Source organism: Rhipicephalus microplus, unplaced genomic scaffold, assembly GCF_043290135.1.
Source record: "Rhipicephalus microplus isolate Deutch F79 unplaced genomic scaffold, USDA_Rmic scaffold_13, whole genome shotgun sequence".
Taxonomy (NCBI): Eukaryota; Metazoa; Arthropoda; class Arachnida; order Ixodida; family Ixodidae; genus Rhipicephalus; species Rhipicephalus microplus.
The window spans coordinates 32562409-32580077 of record NW_027464586.1 but is presented as its reverse complement, the minus strand read 5'-3'; the positions used below and the strand labels follow the sequence as shown (position 1 = coordinate 32580077).

At 49.7% G+C, this 17669-nt stretch overlaps 1 protein-coding gene across 5 annotated transcripts in view; it reads right to left on the bottom strand.

Moving 5' to 3' along the window:
• The window catches only part of LOC119164607 (agrin), a 583580-nt gene that overhangs the window by 26517 nt on the left and 539394 nt on the right, over positions 1–17669 (bottom strand). The window lies entirely within an intron of this gene.

The following is a 17669-nucleotide window of genomic DNA, read 5'->3' as shown; positions in this document are numbered from 1 at the left end:
ATGGCTGATTCGCTCGCTTCGGCATCTTTAAATTTCCCGGTGGTGGTAGTAGCTCCACAGTTTCTTTTTATTACTGCCGAACGATTCAAACGCCTGTTAATCTTAAAAATCAACGAAACGTCGCTTCTACAATCTGAAGAATTTCGGCACTTGCAATTCACATGGAACACTGCGAAATGCCTTTCCTGTCAATATGAGGTGACTCTCACAAGCTTTCGCTGTAGAGTTCCACTGTTAAATTTTTATCTCAACACAACAGGATTTTCATTAACTAACCTATGTGTAGTTTGCAATGAACCGGAAAGAATAGATCACTTTCTTATCACATGCCGCCGCTTCGCCTCACTGCGCCGAATAATTCTTGAAAGACCGATTGGTATGCTCGGATTGCCAGTCAATACATCCACACTATTATAGTTTGGAGCCAGTCAGTTGGGTGTGGGCCGCAGAGCTATTCTGTCAGCGCTACATAAATTCATTCAGGCAACCGGAAGGATACCCTGCTAGTGGTACTGCCAGATATATCCAATTCTTTCTCCCCCTTCCTCATTCTTGTTAATTTCTTTTATATATTCTGGTTTTCGCTTTCTTCTGCAATATTTTACGTTTCTTCAAAGGAACATTATTATTGTTCCTACCTAATTTCTCTTTATTTCTTTAGCAAGCGTTGTAAAAAATGATTTATTATGAGGTACAGTGAGGCCCATCCCCCATGTAGGTATAAGCCAAGATCTCCTAGGAGACAAGACAAGACAAGACAAGCACTCATTCTCTTCCTGCCATCCCGGCACAACCCATGCAATGTACCCACTATGAAGCACCTGCTACGCAACTAAATCATTTATCATTCGGCAGATAAGCGAGGTACCCGCTACACATCTGTGAGGTCTTGCGCGTACTTTGTGCTGTCGCTGATGATGACGAATAAGCGCATTCCAAATAACACAGTCTCAATATGCCATGGATGAAAACAAACGGGAACGCGCCCGCGCCCGCTAAGATGCAGTGACACAGGAACGTCGCTAAGCCAATCCAGAGGCTGTGAGGGCTCGTGAAGCTGCAGCGAGACGGCAGTGCCATGAAGCCGACCCGTAGTAGAGGGCTCGCGAAGCTTTAGGGAGATAGCAGCACCGGCAAGCCGAACCGTAGGTGCCCAGAGCATGGGAAACGGCTGGAAAACACCCAATGTAGTCACTCCTGTGGTTGGTGGGGCTGGTGCGCGGTTTAGGCGCGAGCTCCTCGACCGAAAAATTAGGCAGAGGTGCAAGATTTGCGACCTTTCTTGTGGCTTGACAATAATCTTAAGAAGACTGCAAGAATCAAGAATCAACAGTCCGGCACCTACGTCATTGCTCTGTGGCAGTGGGAGTTTGCCACCAAAAATATCAAGTACAAGAATGACCTCGTCATGCCGGCTGATGGCTCAATGTAGATAACATGAACGATAACTTAGTTGTGGAGCATATGACATCACGTATGATCCAAGATGCATTTCATAATACTATAAACAACCAACAACAAGCAAAGGGTGCTCGTGTTGGTGAACGTGAGTTAACATCCTATCGAAGAACTCTTGGATCTTCATATTATCACGTGAGTATGAAAAAACCATAACCTATGTTCACAGGAGAAGCAGCACTGGACGGCGAGCCGAACTGAACGTTAGACCACAAGCACAGTGTAGCGGCCGGAAATGTCGGCTGCCGGAGGCAGCGAGAAAGGAGACGTGAAGCAGGTTTGGATTTGCAGGGCAAGACTGTTTATTTCCACTCCGTGCGAGTGACGGGAGCTCCCCTCGACGAGGGAGAGAATGAGGCACCCCCGCGTTCTTCTACAAGAAAGAGGAAAAGGGGGGCCACCGAGCGAGCAGACGTAGCATGCAGCCGGTCTAATCCCCAGAGCCGGCCCCGACAACACGTTGTTCCCCGAACACGGAGGAGGAGGAGCTGGCGCCGCGAGTAGGCGCGCTGTCGACGGCCGGCTGCAGACGGGATAGAAAAGAATGCGGTGGTGCTTAGCAGCTTCCGCTACAAAGGCTCCCCCCCTAGATTGCGGAGCTTTTAAAGAAGGACAGCAGTTACGGGCTGAATAGTGAAAGGTCACAGTCCAATGGTTAGCACTGAAATCGTACGTGAGAGGCTGCTTGAATGGAAACTTCAATATGAGCAGGCTTGGCGCGGTCAACGGCGACGACTTCTCGTTTCCCCCGCACGTCGATTGCGATGGTTTTGTTAGTAGGTCCCAAAACTTTGAATGGGCCATCGTACGGCGGAGTAAGGGGCGGCTTCGTTGCGTCGTGTCGCACGAACACATGGGTAGCAGAGTCCATGTCAGGAAAAGTGAAAACTTTCCTGTTGCGGGCGATGCGAGGTGCTGTTGGCCTGAGTTGCGCGAGCCATGCGCGCAGCTTCTCGATGTGATCGGAGGCTGTTGGGGCGGAAGGTGTCTGGTCGGAGAAGAATTCTCCCGGGAGGCGCACTGTTGAGCCGTAGACCATTTCCGCTGCGCTGAAGCCGAGGTCTTCCTTCACCGTTGAGCGTAGGCCAAGAAGAACGAGCGGGAGCTTCTGCACCCAGTGCTGGCGGTCGAGTTTCGCTGCCAGTGCGGCTTTGAGTTGCCGGTGGAAGCGCTCAACCATTCCGTTGCTGGCGGGGTGGTAGGCGGTTGTATGCTGCAGCTTCGTGCCGAGGAGCGTTGAAAGTGCGGAAAAGAGGTTGCTCTGGAATTGCCGTCCCCGGTCAGTTGTTATGCGGGCGGGGCAGCCAAAGCGGGACACCCATGTTTGAATGAAGGCCTGCGCGACGGTCTCAGCTGATATGTCCGCAATTGGTATAGCTTCGGGCCACCGGCTGTACCTGTCGATGCATGTGAGCAGGTACCTAAATCCTTGGCAGGGCGGTAGTGGTCCCACGAGGTCAAGGTGAACGTGGTCAAACCGCGACTCAGGAGTCCGAAATTCCTGTAGTGCAGCCCGATTGTGGCGAGTCACTTTCACTTGCTGACACGTTTCACATGTCCGAGCCCATCGTCGCACGTCCGCGTTGACTCCGGGCCAAACGAAGCGTTGCGTTATCAGCCGCTGGGTGGCACGGACACCTGGGTGGCTGATGGAGTGGAAAGTGTTGAATACCACTCGGCGAAAGTTCAGTGGGACAAAAGGTCGTGGTGCTGCCTGGGAGGTATCGCAGGTTATCGTGCTCTGGACGTAGGGAAGTGCAACCTCCGAGAGCACGAGTGAAGATCCCCCTCCCTTCAGTCTTGTCAACTCGGGGTCGTCCCGCTGAGCTGCGGCCATAGCTTCGAAGTCCAGGACTTCTGTGCTGGAAGCATTGACGCGAGACAAGGCGTCAGCTGCTTCGTTTTCGACCCCGGGAACGTGGCGGATGTCTGTAGAAAACTCGGAGATGAATGAGAGCTGACGGATCTCTCGTTCTGAGTAGGAGGAACTGTTGTTTTTGAATACGTAGGTGAGGGGCTTGTGGTCTGTCAAGATGTAGAACTCACGGCCTTCGAGGAAGTAGCGGAAATGCTTAATGGAACAATATATTGCGAGCATCTCCCTTCCAAAAGTGCTGTACCGTGCTTCTGCAGGCTTCAGACGTTTCGAAAAGAAGCCCAGTGGCTTCCACTGGGCGCCCTCCTGTTGCTGCAGCACTGCTCCGACCGATGTGGAGGAAGCGTCCACCATGAGGCGTGTAGGAGCTTCAGGCCGTGGATGAATGAGAAGGGTAGCCGCGGCTAGCTCGTCCTTAGCTTTCTGGAAAGCGTTCTGGTGTTCGTCAGACCAACAAAATTCTGGTGCCTTTTGGTCGTCTCGGCGCAGCAGGTCGGTCAATGGCTGGAGCACTCGAGCACAAGACGGAATGAAGCGCCGGTGGAAGTTTAAGAGCCCGAGGAACTCCCTCAGCTTGCGAAAAGATGTTGGAGCTGGAAACTTCTTGACGGATTCCACCCTCGATTCCAATCGCATAATGCCTTCAGCAGTGATGTGGTGGCCGAGGAAGTTGAGCGCCTCTACTCCAAACACGCACTTTTGAGGTTTCAACACCAGACCGTGCTCATCCAAACGCTGAAAGAGCTGGCGGAGGTGCTCTTCGTGCTCCGCAGGCGTTCTGCTGGCCACCAAAATGTCATCCAGGTAGACAAAGATGAAAGGAAGACCCCGGGTGACCTCATCCATGAACCTTTGAAAGGTCTGTGCGGCATTTTTTAAGCCGTAGGGCATGCGGACAAACTCAAACAGGCCGAACGGAGTTGTTATGGCTGTTTTTGGTATGTCCTGCGGTTCGACGGGGATTTGGTGGTATGCCGCTACAAGGTCGATCTTGCTGTATATTTTCGTACCTGCCAGCCGCGCGCTGAAATCGTGAATGTGTGGCAGAGGATACTGGTCCGGCGTTGTCGATGCGTTCAAGGCTCTGTAATCACGTCCGGGTCACCAATTTTGTAGCGGCCGGAAATGTCGGCTGCCGGAGGCAGCGAGAAAGGAGACGTGAAGCAGGTTTGGAGTTGCAGGGCAAGACTGTTTATTTCCACTCCGTGCGAGTGACGGGAGCTCCCCTCGACGAGGGAGAGAATGAGGCACCCCCGCGTTCTTCTACAAGAAAGAGGAAAAGGGGGGCCACCGAGCGAGCAGACGTAGCATGCAGCCGGTCTAATCCCCAGAGCCGGCCCCGACAACACGTTGTTCCCCGAACACGGAGGAGGAGGAGCTGGCGCCGCGAGTAGGCGCGCTGTCGACGGCCGGCTGCAGACGGGATAGAAAAGAATGCGGTGGTGCTTAGCAGCTTCCGCTACAACAGCAACCAGTCCTGTTCTTTTTAAGAAAATGGCACACTATCGCATTGGCATGGCTCAATTTCGTTCCATGCCCATGGCGTTACCCCCATTCCAAAAAAAAGACCACCCTGACGCTCAATGCTGGTTAAAAGTTAAAGTAATCGCGTACACGCACAAAGACGCATTATGAAGCAGTGCCAGGTGGCTCGGGGGTAGTGTGGCTTTATCCGTGACACATGAACAATGTCCACCTGCTGGGAAAATCGAGATCACCGAACTGTATCTTCAAGCAGGACTTCGTAGTTGACATCTGTGAGGCGCCATGGTACTCTATAAGGACCGAAGTAGCGGTGAAGTAACTTTTTCCAGCGGCTCCTTTAGCGAACGGGGAGCCACAGCCACACCAGATCACCGGGTCGGTAAATAATGTAGCGATGACCGGAGTTATACCTCTGCGAGTCGACGCGTTGTTGTTTTCGAATCCGCTCGAGTACAAGTTGGCGGGCCGCGTCGGCGAGCCGGATAAAATCGTTCGCATCACTAGGAATATCGGTCATGTCAGACAAGAGCATGGCATCCAGCATCGTGATTGCTTCTCAGCCGTGAAGCAACCGGAAAGGAATGAAACCCGTAGTCTCTTGAACCGCAGTGTTGTAAGCTTACGTTACGTATGGCAAAATTTCATCCCAGTTTTTGTGACCGCGGTCGACGTACATGGATAGCATGTCAGCGAGCGTCTTGTTTAATCTCTCCGTCAGACCATTGGTTTGTGAATGGTATGCGGTCGTTTTGCGATAAGCTGTTCCACTAAGTCTCATGACGTCTTGCATCGATTGGGCTGTAAAGGCTGTTCCACAGTCAGTGATAAGAACTGTTGGCGCTCCATGGTGGAGGACAATGTTGTTCATGAAAAAATACGCAACGTTGTTGGCGGTGCCTCGTTGTAGGGCTTTCATTTCACAGTATCTTGTTAAATAGTCAGTAGCGACTACGATCCAGCGGTTGTCATCATGTGACTTCGGGAAGGGCCCAAGCAAGTCCATGCCGATTCGTTCAAACAGTTGTGACGATGGTGCAACAGGCTGCAATAAACCAGCAGGGCGCAAAGGAGAGGCTTTACGGCGCTGGCAATGATTACACGTTTTAACACACTGCTTGACATCCAAGGTGAGCTTGGGCCAGCAGTGGTGAGTCCGAATCCGGGCACCGGGGAACGTGCGAATACTAGGTGGACGGAGGAAGGCTTGTCGTGGCAGGCAGATAAAAAGCCAGCACGTATCCGTGGTGGAATGACGAGGAGGTATTCAGTCGCATAAGGTTCGAAGTTTTTTGTAGACGATGTCGTTGCGGAGACAAAATGACCCTGAACGTGCGAATGCCGATGATGGACTCGAGCTGTGACCTTGAAGGTATTTGATTAATTGTTGGAGCTCTGAATCATTCCACTGTTGTTAGGCCAAGCCACATTCACTGACTGCGCAAAGAAAATGGCCATCGGTATCATCATCACTCGATGTCGTCGCGAGGGGAGTGCGGGAAAGGCAATCAGCATCAGCTAGTGTACCTGCGGCCCGACTTGTAGACGACTGTAACCTCAAATTCTTGAAGGCGCAAGCTCCACCTCGCGAGGCGCCCTGAAGGGTCGTTGAGATTGGCAAGCCAACAGAGGGCTTGGTGGTCCGTAACTACTCTGAATGTATGGCCATAGAGAAACGGTCAGAACTTTGATATCGCCCAAATAACAGCAAGGCATTCGTTCTCTGTGTTCGAGTAGTTAACTTCCGCAGATGACAGAATGCGACTAGCATAAGCGATGAGACGCTCGGCGCCGTGTTGCCACTGGGCGATCACTGCACCAAGACCAATGTTGCTTGCGTCAGTGTGAAGTTCGGTGGCGGCATCTTCATCAAGGTGCCCTAGTGAAGGTTCACTCTGAAGGCACTGTTGAAGCTTGGAAAAAGCGACTTTGTGCTCTGGACCCCATATAAAAGGAGTATTCTCCTTCGTTAAGCGGGTAAGGGGTTCAGCGATGTTAGCAAAGCTCTGCACAAAGCGCCTGTAGTAGGCGCAGAGACCCAAAAATCGGCGCAAATCCCGTTTGTTCGAAAATGGAGGAAATGCAGCAACAGCCTCGGTTTTTTCTGGGTCTCGTCAAATGCCATCGTGACTGACAAGGTGGCCGACGAACTTAAGTTCTTCGTAGCCTAAATGACACTTCTCCGGTTTTAGCGATCGGCCTGTGGATCAAATAGCGATGAAGACGGACTGAGGTCGTTGTAAATGTTGCTCAAATGTTTTGGAAAAAAACCGCGACATCGTATAAATAGACGAGGCAGGATTCCCACTTCAGACCAGACAAGACGGTGTCCATGATCCTGTGGAACGTTGCCGGTGCACAGCATAATCCAAACCGTAGCACTTTGAATTCATAGGCTGTTTTTCCCGGTCGCGTTTATCGACCTCGATCTGCCAGTAACCACTACGTACATCCATTGACGAAAAATATCGGGCATGTCAAAGTCGATCCAGTGAGTCATCTATGGGTTAGAGAGGGTAGACGTCTTTCTTCCGTCACTTGGTTGAGCTTCAAGTAATCGACGCAAAATCGAAGAGAGCCGTCTTTATTTTTAACAAGTACGACGAGTGACGCCCATGGACTGTTCTAGGGCTGAATGACGTCGTCGTCGAGCATCTGTTTCACCTGAAAACGTATTGCCTTTTGTTATTTTTGCGACACGCGGTAGGCGTCCTGTCGTACAGGCCGTTCGGTAGGGTGCGTTATAATTCGGTGCTTCACGGTTGGGGTCTGCTTGATTTTGGAGGTGGACGCAAAGCAGCCACTATACGTACGTAAAATCATGCGTATATGCTGCTGCTGCGCGGAGGATAGCTGGCAATTCACGTCAACTGGACTGGCTAATGTAGTGTCGCCTTCAGCGGCAGTGGCAATCGGAGTGATAGCAGAACATTCTTCATCATCAATGGCTTCAAAGTTCGTGATCGCTGTCGAGCCGGGCAGTGCATATTCCCCGCGGTGTCAATATGTGACCTTCCGCAGCATGGAGGTTGGGTCAATGTCCCCAAGGGGTCGTTACCTTTCGTAGCTGTGCAGCGAGGTCAGCTCTTATCACGGAATAATCGGCACCCGTATCTACCAGAGAGGTTACTGGGTGGTTGTCGACGAGGACGGAGATGCGAGCAGAGACACGTTTGCTGTCGATGGCACACGTCGGTGAAAGGAAGTCAGATGTCGGCAAGCAGTTAGGGGGAGGGTCTCGTAACGGTTGATCAACAGCGGCCTCACCCCCAGAAGTCGCTGTTCTTAGTTTCCCTGGGGAGCTCAGTTCGGGCTGTCACGGTGGATGGACGTGTTTTTTGAGCGCTCCGGATCGACTGCGCAGATAAGTGTTTTTGCATGTTTTGAGCCTGTCTTTATAATTATGAGGCAGCGGTTGAAATCTTCGTAGCACTTATTTTATGGTACGGCTTTTTCGGGGGCCAGTCACCAGGTATTTATTAGTTAGTGCGGGTGTGTGTGTTTGAATTTTTGTTGTTTTTTTCTTTTGCCACCCCGTGGGGGAGGTGCGCGTACATTGAACACGCAAATTTTTGTAGTAGAGCTTAGACTTTCTTTTTTTTCGTACTGCAGGGCTCGAGTTTAGTAACTATCGAGTATAGGGACCATTGGTGTCAGAACGACATGGTTAAAAAGACTGTAAAGTGTTCAGGATAGAGAGTGGGTTTGAAAGTGGATCCAAGCGTAGAAGCGGATGGAGAAGAGGCTGACGCGAAGTGTAGGCAATGTGAGGTCGAGGAAAAAACTGGAGAAAAATATGGTTGCCCAGAGTGAACTGCTGATGAGAATCACCGAGCTCGAGACTGCGTTGGCGACAGAGCAAGAGAAAACGAGCGCAATGGGAGAAAGACTGAAGTCCACCGAGGAAGCACTAGCGAAGCTGAACAAAAAAGCGGCCTACGGAGAGAACAGTAGGGAACCGGCAACCAGAACGGTGGAGAAGGAAGAGCAAGCAAGTTTAGAAAAAACAGGTTCAGCCGCTTCAATTCTCACAAGGCCCAGCTTCAGCGAGGTAGTGGTGGGGCGGGGAGGGGCAAAGCAGCCGGCGTCACAGGTGCAAGTAGCCCCCAGGTGCAGGAAACTCCAGCTGAAAAATCACAGCATGTGATAATTGCCGGGGACTCGAATATAAATCGATGCACAGAAGCCATCAAAGAGAGGGTAAGAGGTGACAAGAGGGTTGCAGTAGGGGCGTTTCCAGGACGCAAGCTTGACGCAGTCATGAGGCAAGCGAGTGCAAAACTCAAAACTACAGCTGATAGACGAAACCTCGTGATAACTTCAGGCGGTTTAAACGATGTCTTAAATGAAGATACAGCAGGACTAGCAACCACACCTGCGAAAAGCGTCTATGACATGCGCGCCACTTCTCCTAAGGTACAGGTAGTGATATGCACAATACCGGAGGTACCGGTGCGTGATAGCAACCTGCAAAGAGCGGTTGTCAACGCAAACCAAGAGATATGGCGGATGAGTTGAGAGAAAGGCTTTGAGGTGGTGGAAATAAACAGAGAGATGCATAGGTGGGGTGGTTTTCAACAAGACAGAATTCACTTCGATGGGCGGCTAGTTCATGAGGTGGGATGGCGACTTGCAGGACGCGCAGTAGCTTTTTGGGGGGGCAAGCGAGCCCTTCGGGGTGCAGGATAGATAGTAACGAGGACAACAACCAGGGAAACTCTTCGACAGGTGGTATGGACAGATACAATTTCAAAGTGGCACCAATATCTAAGATAGGTAGAGTCCGGGGCATAAATAGACGTAGCCACGAGCACCGAGCCAATTGAGGCATAAAGTATATTAACATGCAGGGTGGTAGGAACAGGCTGAAGTGGGAAGAGATAGAAGAACAGCTAAAGGAAGAGAGGCTGATGGTATACGGTTTTGTAGAAACACATCTCAGGGACATGGAACAACCTCCAAACAATCCGGACTACGCGTGGGATTATTGTAATAGAACAGAAGGCAGCTGAAAGGGGGGTGGTATTTGGGCATTCATTCATAAAAGTGCAGACTGGCAAAGGGTCAAGCAGGAGGGCAAGGAACATTTATGGCTAAAAGGGAAAGAGGCAGGTCAAATGACACTCCTTGGTTTCGTGTACTTGTGGACGGGAGCAAAGGCCAGAGAGGAAAACCAGGCAGTGGTAGAGTGTATACCAAAGGACATTCAGGAGTCAGGAAGAGAGAGCGAGATAATTATGCTAGGAGACTTGAATGCGCACATAGAAGATATAGATAGGTATACCAACCCGACAGGCAAAATGATCAAGGATATGTGTGAAAGGCTTGATTTGATCATTTGCAACCGTACCGAGAAGTGTGAAGGGCAAGTATCATGGGAGGCAGGAAGGCTGTAGTCGACGATAGATTATGCACTGATGTCTCATAGGATGCATGATAAGCTCAGGGGAATGCACATAGATGAAGGTGGCCCCAGAAGTCTGCGTAGTGATCACAAACGTATCAAGCTAATATTTGGAAAAGCTGTGAAAGAGGGAAGGAGAGAACATGAGCAACTACAGAAAAATTTTTATCCAGAAAGGCACATTGAAATAGCCACTAAACAAATTGAGAAAGTAATCACGGAGGATAATAAGACAGTGTGGACATACACGAATCTAATTAGACTCTTTGAGCTAGAGCTGGCTAAGACGCGGGACAAGTCACCCCGGAAAAGAAGACACAAACCACCAAAAGCTGGTGGGATGAGGAACTTAAGAGAGCCATAGCAAAACGCCAGGAAGCCTCTAGGGAACACAGGCATGCTAAGCAATGGGGTGAACCGGCAGATGATGTTGAAAGAAAATGGGAAATCTTTCTACGATTTCGAAGAGAAGCATTCCTCCTGATCAATGAAAATATTAGAAGGAAGGGTGCTCAGTGGATGGAAGAAGTACGTAAAAAAGACAGAAAGGCAGCTGCGAAATTTTGGAACCATCTAAACTCCTTAAGAAATGAAACAAACCTAGAGCAGAGGTTTATAACTACAGCTCAAGGTGCTAGGCTAGAAGAGGACGATGCTGTTGAATATATAAGAACAAGGGTGACAGAAAATTTTCAACAAAGTGCGTTATGCACCACAATATACAAAGATGAATCAAGTGGTGCAATGGCTCCACTTTCACAACGAGAGCGGGAAAGGGCTGAGAAATGGGCTCCTAGTAGTACATCAATAGGCCCAGATGGCATTCCAATTATGCTGATAAAGACATTAGGTCCGAAGTCTAATCAGGCTTTGAGAGAGGCAGTGAGCAAAATAATAATCGATGGTGAAGTTCCCGATGGATGAAAACTTAGCAGGATGAGCATGATCTATAAAGGAAAGGCGGACAAAGCTGACATAAACAACTACCGTCCTATGACAGTGACATCAGTGGTCTACAGGCTGGCGATGCAGATTATAAAGGAAAGACTGCAGGCACGGATAGAAGATGAGGGGGTGATGGGGGAACTGCAGAATGGGTTTCGGAAACACAGGAGGTTGGAAGACAATCTGTTCTCACTGACGCAGTGCATCGAAATAGCAGAAAAGGAACACAGGCCCCTGTGGCTAGCATTTTTGGATATCAAGGGAGCGTACGATAGTGTGGTTCAAGAAGAATTGTGGGGAATACTGGACACACTAGGCGTGGAACATGTAGTCACTTATCTTTTACAGGATATCTATAAAGGTAACAAGGTAGTTATAAAGTGGGAAAAACAGGTATCCAAGCCTGCAGAGGTAAAACTGGGGCTTAGGCAGGGGTGTCCCCTGTCACCCTTATTATTCATGATGTACCTACAAGGATTAGAGGCCAAATCAGAGGGAAGTGGACTGGGCTTCAACCTCTCTTTAGTCAAACAAGGAAAACTTATTGATCAGGCACTACCAGCATTAATGTACGCAGATGATATTGCCGCAATCACTTGCCATCCTTATCGATTTGCTTGTGGCGCACGTGGCTTTGCTTGTGACGCACGTGGCGACAGGTACGTGTGACGCACGTACCTGTCGATGAAGCCCCAAAGAACGACGACGACGATGACAGCTTTCTTGGATCTATCAGAAGCAGCACTTTTGCGCAACAGCAACGCGCGGACTCTGACCTCAAGCGTCTCCATGAATACCTGGAAGGCGATACTTCATCACCCCCTGCATCATTCAAGCGCGGACTCTCATCCTTCTGTTTTCAAAACGGCATCATCATAAAGAAGAACTTTGCGCCCAATAAGACTACGTATCTTATTGTCGTTCCCAGCCACCTTCGAGAAGAAATTCTACAGGCTTCCCACGACAAACCGACTGCTGGACACCTTGGATATGCGAGCACTCTTCGCCAAATCCAAGAGAAATTCTACTGGACACGACTGCCCACCGACGTCGCGCGGTACGTAAAGAATTGCCGTGAACGCCAACGAAGAAAGAGGCCACCGACCAGGCCAGCCGGGCTGCTGAACCCCATACCACCCCCAGCAAAGCCTTTCCAACAGATTGGTATGGACCTTCTCGGTCCCTTTCCGACATCAATTTCTGGCAATAGAATGATAATCGTAGCAACTGACTACCTCCCCCGTTATGCCGAAGCAAAAGCCTTGCCGAACGGAACAGCAGAGGAGGTCGCAAAGTTTTTTGTCAACTGCATCCTGCTGCGACACGGTGCCACCGAGGTCCTCATCACGGACAGGGGAACAGCGTTCGCGGCAGAGCTAATGCAAGCTATCCTGCACCACAGTCAAACCAGCCACCGGAAGACTACTGCGTATGATCCGCAGGCAAACGGCCTCGTGGAACGGCTGAACAAAACTATCGCTGACATGCTTGCCATGTATGTCGATGCAGAACACAAAACCTAGGACAGCATCCTTCCATTCGTCGTATTTGCCTATAACATTGCAATACAAGAGATCACACGCATGACGCCTTTTAGCCTCGTCTACGGCAGAGAGGCCGCTACAACGTTGGACGCCATGCTCCCAGATGTCACAGAAGAAAACCACAACATAGCCATCTACCTTCAACGTGCCGAACAAGTCCGATAACTTGCACACCTGCGGATTAAGGAACAGCAGTCCATCGACGCTCGACGCTACAACTTACGCCGCTGCCATACGAAATACAAACCCGGTGACCGCGTGTAGATTTGGACCCCCATTTGCCGCCGAGGACTCAGCGAAAAGTTGTTGCGCCGTTATTTTGGACCTTACAAGGTCATACGTCGTGTTAGTGAACTGGACTATGAAGTTGTCCCCGTTGGCGCGACGACACCGCAACGGCGCCGCGCTAACCCAGAACTTGTGCATGTCGTGCGCCTTAAACCTTATTACACGCGGTAATAGACCTTACAGTTTGCAATGTCAACTACGAATTTTGATCTTCCTTTTTGTTCTCTCATAATCATATGGTGGTTTTGGGACGTTAAACCCCACATATCAATCAAATCAATCCTTTTTGTTCTAGTGCGTTCTTATGACACTGTTCTCGGTTTTCAATGTTTGCTCTTTTAAGAATCGGGCCGATGCTTATTTAAAAGGGGAGTAATGCCACAAACACTTGCCATCCTTATCGCTTTGCTTGTGGCGCACGTGGCTAGTGTGTATCTGCGCTGCATCATGAAGGCGTGATCCGTGAACTTATCTTCGTGCTGCGTTTTATCGGAAAACGTTCCTCGCGAATAAGCCGAGGGCAGCCGTGGATACCGGGGTTCACCAGCTGTACGGCGGTTCACTTGTTTCTTTCGGACGCAGGTCAGCTCAGTGAAATAAAAGATTGTTGCGGCTTGCTCCCGATTCTGTCGTGCACGTTCCTTCATCGTCGCGGCTACGTGACAATATAGTGCTAATGGCCAACAACAAGGAAGATTTGCAGAGATTGATGGACATCTGCGGTAAGGAGGGAGATAGGTTAGATTTTAGGTTAGGAAAAATCAGCAGTCAGGATTTTCAATGACAACGAATGTAGTGAGCTTAGAATACAGGAAGTCACGCAAGAGATAACAGATAAATACAAATATCTGGTCGTATGGATAAGCAATGGGACCGAGTACCTGAGGGAACACGAAATATACGTGACGACTAAAGGTAACAGAAATGCAGCAGTGATGAAAAATAGGGCACTGTGGAATTACATTAGGTATGATGTTGTGAGAGGAATATGAAAAGGTGTCATGGTTCCCGGGCTGACGTTCGGCAATGCGGTCTTGTGCATGAGATCAGAAGTTCAAGCAAGATTAGAAATTAAGCAACGTGGAATAGGTAGGCTTGCTTTAAGAGCTCACGGGAATACACCAAATCAGGGAGTACAAGGTGATATGGGATGGACATTATTTGAGGGCAGGGAAGCTAGCAGCAAAAAAAAATTTGAGAAGTGATTGAGAGAAATGGGGGAAGAGCATTGGGCTAGGAAGGTTTTCAGCTACTTGTGCATGAAGAATGTCGATACAAAATGGAGGAAGCGAACCAGGAAATTGACTGGTAAATACTTAGAAAACAGCTGGTGGCTAAAGCAAAAAGAACTATCGGTTAAGAAGAAAGTGAAGGAAACGCGGACTGACATGTGGAGAATTGGCATGATTAAGAAGTCCGCGCTAGAGATCTATCGAACTTTTAAGCAGGAAATTGCCAAGGAAAGGATCTATGATAATACTCGGGGTAATTCTCTACTGTTTGAGGCCAGGACGAGAGTATTGCGAACCAAGACCTATCGGGCTAAATATGAAGGAGTAGACACAGTATGCAGTGCGTGTGGAGAGGAAGAAGAAACTGCCGAACACTTGATAATGTTCTGTAAAGGGCTTCACCCTATAGTTCAAGATGATGGCGTACAGTTTTTCAAAGCACTGGGGTTTAGGGACCGGGAGGGCAAAATAGACTTTAAGTGGGCAGACTTAACTAGAAGGAGGTTATCTGATTGGTGGCTAAAGTCAAGGCACTAGTGAAAATTAAACTCTTCACTGCAAAGTACGAATCCTCAAACTCACTTTTTAAGGAAAAAAAATCTAGTTTTTGGTTCATTAAGTATTACGGCTTGGTGGCGCTAGCCAACGCCCGATCTAAAGGGTACAGCCATATCCATCCCTTCTTTCATCCTGGCATGGGCTCGTGAATCTAGGCGATCTTCCTGCAAGGACGTCTGCAAAGGTCGATTGTTGGCTAGGCGAAGTTGAGCGCTGTGGAGACGGTGAGTGGGATTGGTGACGCGAAAGGTTTGGGGACTGCTGGCTCTCCAAGTATTCGGTGATGGCACGGGACCGCTCACCATCTCTGGGTCGACGAGCATCTGGACGAAAGCAAGGAAGACCCATGTGCCTGTATACAGACTCATGGTAGACATGACCTAGTACACCACAGTGATAACTGTGCGGCCAGTTGGCGGGTGCACGCCACACTCAGAATATTCGTGTAAGTGTTGGGTTGCCGTACTGCGGTGGTCCTGAATCGAATGACGGCATCGTCTGCAGGGTGGACGGAAGGGACAGATAGCCAACAGCCGGTGCAGGAGTACGTAATTCTTCCGCGTACGTTATTAGTGGAGCTTCAGCTGGACCTGGGGCCATCATGGGTTGGGCCTTAGCTGAACGTAGAGTCATCATGGGTTGCACCAGCTGCCGAACCCCTTCGCGGAAGACATCTGTTAGAGCAGCAATATGGGGCTGAGAAGACACCACGTGCAGCTCTTTCAGCTCCTCGCACAAAGTACTGCACACGAGCTCCATGAGGTTTTTATAGTCGTGGCGTCAGGTGTTCGCAGGGCCGATGACTCTGACGAAAGACTGCCAGGGCGCTCATACTGATACGAACGCTGCCTTAGCATTCTCTCCATCTTCGTTGCTTCACGGAGGCAATCCGCTACAGTGCTGGGGGGGTTGTGCACTAGTCCAGTGAACAACTGCTGTTTCACTCCCCGCATCAGGAGGCACACCTTCTTCTGTCATTGAGGAGTTAGCTCGCTTGGACAGCCGCGACATTTCCTCAACGATGATGGCAACACTCTCGTTCGGACGCTGATTTCGGGAATTGAGGAGCCGTTCCACTTGCTTCTTTCGGTCAGAACTTCGGAAGGTATTCCGCAACTGCCAGCAAATCTCTGGTCAGGTTGTCATAGCGGCTTCATGATTTTCCAACCAAGTGCGCGCAGAGTCCTCGAGGTAAAAGTAGACGTACCGAAGCTTTCGCTGCTCGATCGACTCGTTGACGCTGGCGCAACGGTTGTAGTCAACAAGCCATTCGTTGACGTCCTCTTAAGGGTCACCGTGGAACGGCTTCGGGGTTCGCGGGGCGTTGAAGAACCATCGAGGAGGCAGCATCGATGTCTCTTCGGTTTGTATTTTCGCACTTGCCATAGTTCTGCCGAGTTGTGGAAATGGTCGAAATTCAGGTGGTAAGTCTAGTTGTCGCCTGCTACACCGTAGGTCAGCTGGTTCTTCCAAGTCGCGACTAGTGTCAGGATCTTGCTGCTGATTGCAGTTCATACAACACTATCCAGCACCTACATCAGAAAATTTCACGTGATTATGGAAAGACCACAACGTCTGCTCGCAGGAGCCGCAGCACTGGACGTCGAACCGAACCGAACGTTACACAACGAGCACAACAACCAGTCCTCTTCATTTTCACAAAATGGCACATACTCGCATTGGCATGGCTCAATCTCGTTCCATGCCCATGGCAATATGATAGCATGAGAGAATCTTAATAAAGACAAAACGCAGCCTGCACCATATACAATAAAATAACATTTTATGTGCTTTACACACATTTGAATGTTCGAATGAACAATGTGTGGGGAGCTCCCATATATTTCCACGGAGCTTCACCCACTAATCATCATTCACCTTTACTGATTTTGACCGCTGTCCGGATTTTTTGTAAAACATAACAGCGCTAAGGATGAATTGTAGCTATGAAGACAAGTCCACTTGTAGAAACATCAGCACACAGCCACTCTGTACCAATATTTAGGGGTGATTAGGGCAGAGCTTGCAGCGTGCACCCGGCGTAGCCATCTAATTACAGATGCGCCTTTTAGTGGCACTGCTAGGGTCAGCTTTGAATGGCGACCGTTAGAAGCGCTTCCGGTGCACACTTCATTTCTTTCGCACTGCGACCGTGTCACTCGCCATGAACGAAGACGAAGCTTGACAGCATGCATTGAGGGAACGCAAAGCGGATGCGGCGCGAAAACTTCGTCAAACGACCCCGCAGGTGAGAGCTCGTGAAGGGGCGGCGAAACGACAAGGAAAGAAAGCCGAACCAGATGCGGTGGGAGCGCGGCAAGTGGCGGTGAAACGACAAGGAAGGCAAGCGGGCCTGGAGTTTAGAGCACGGGAAACTGAGGCTAAACGCAACAAGCCTACGCTCCCCTACACGAATGACCCTGACGCGCGCTTAAGGCGCGAATTCCTCGACCGCAGCTTCGGACAAAGCTGTGAAGTGTGCGATCGTTTGTGGTTTGATAAGAACTTTACCAAGAACACAAACATTCTCACTCATTATATAACGTCGAAGGGGCGATGTATGGGGATTCATATTTACCGCACGATCATCAGTGCTTTGCCAACTCATCATCACTCACTCCGTGGATATGCAGTGAATTTTTTTATTGCAAGCATCCATCTTGATACTCCCGCCGTTCTTGTTAATTTATTTAATAAAAAGTTCAACTAGTTTAACAATTTCACACGTTTTCCTATTTGTGATATTAAGTCACCCCATCTTGTACGTGTCGTAGCCGCGAATACAGCGTCGTAGTGAGAACTCAGCAAATACTTGAAGGCATAAAGATGTAAGGTTGACGAAGAAGCAGCGTATTCCGAGGAAGACTCCCGAGATGCAACAC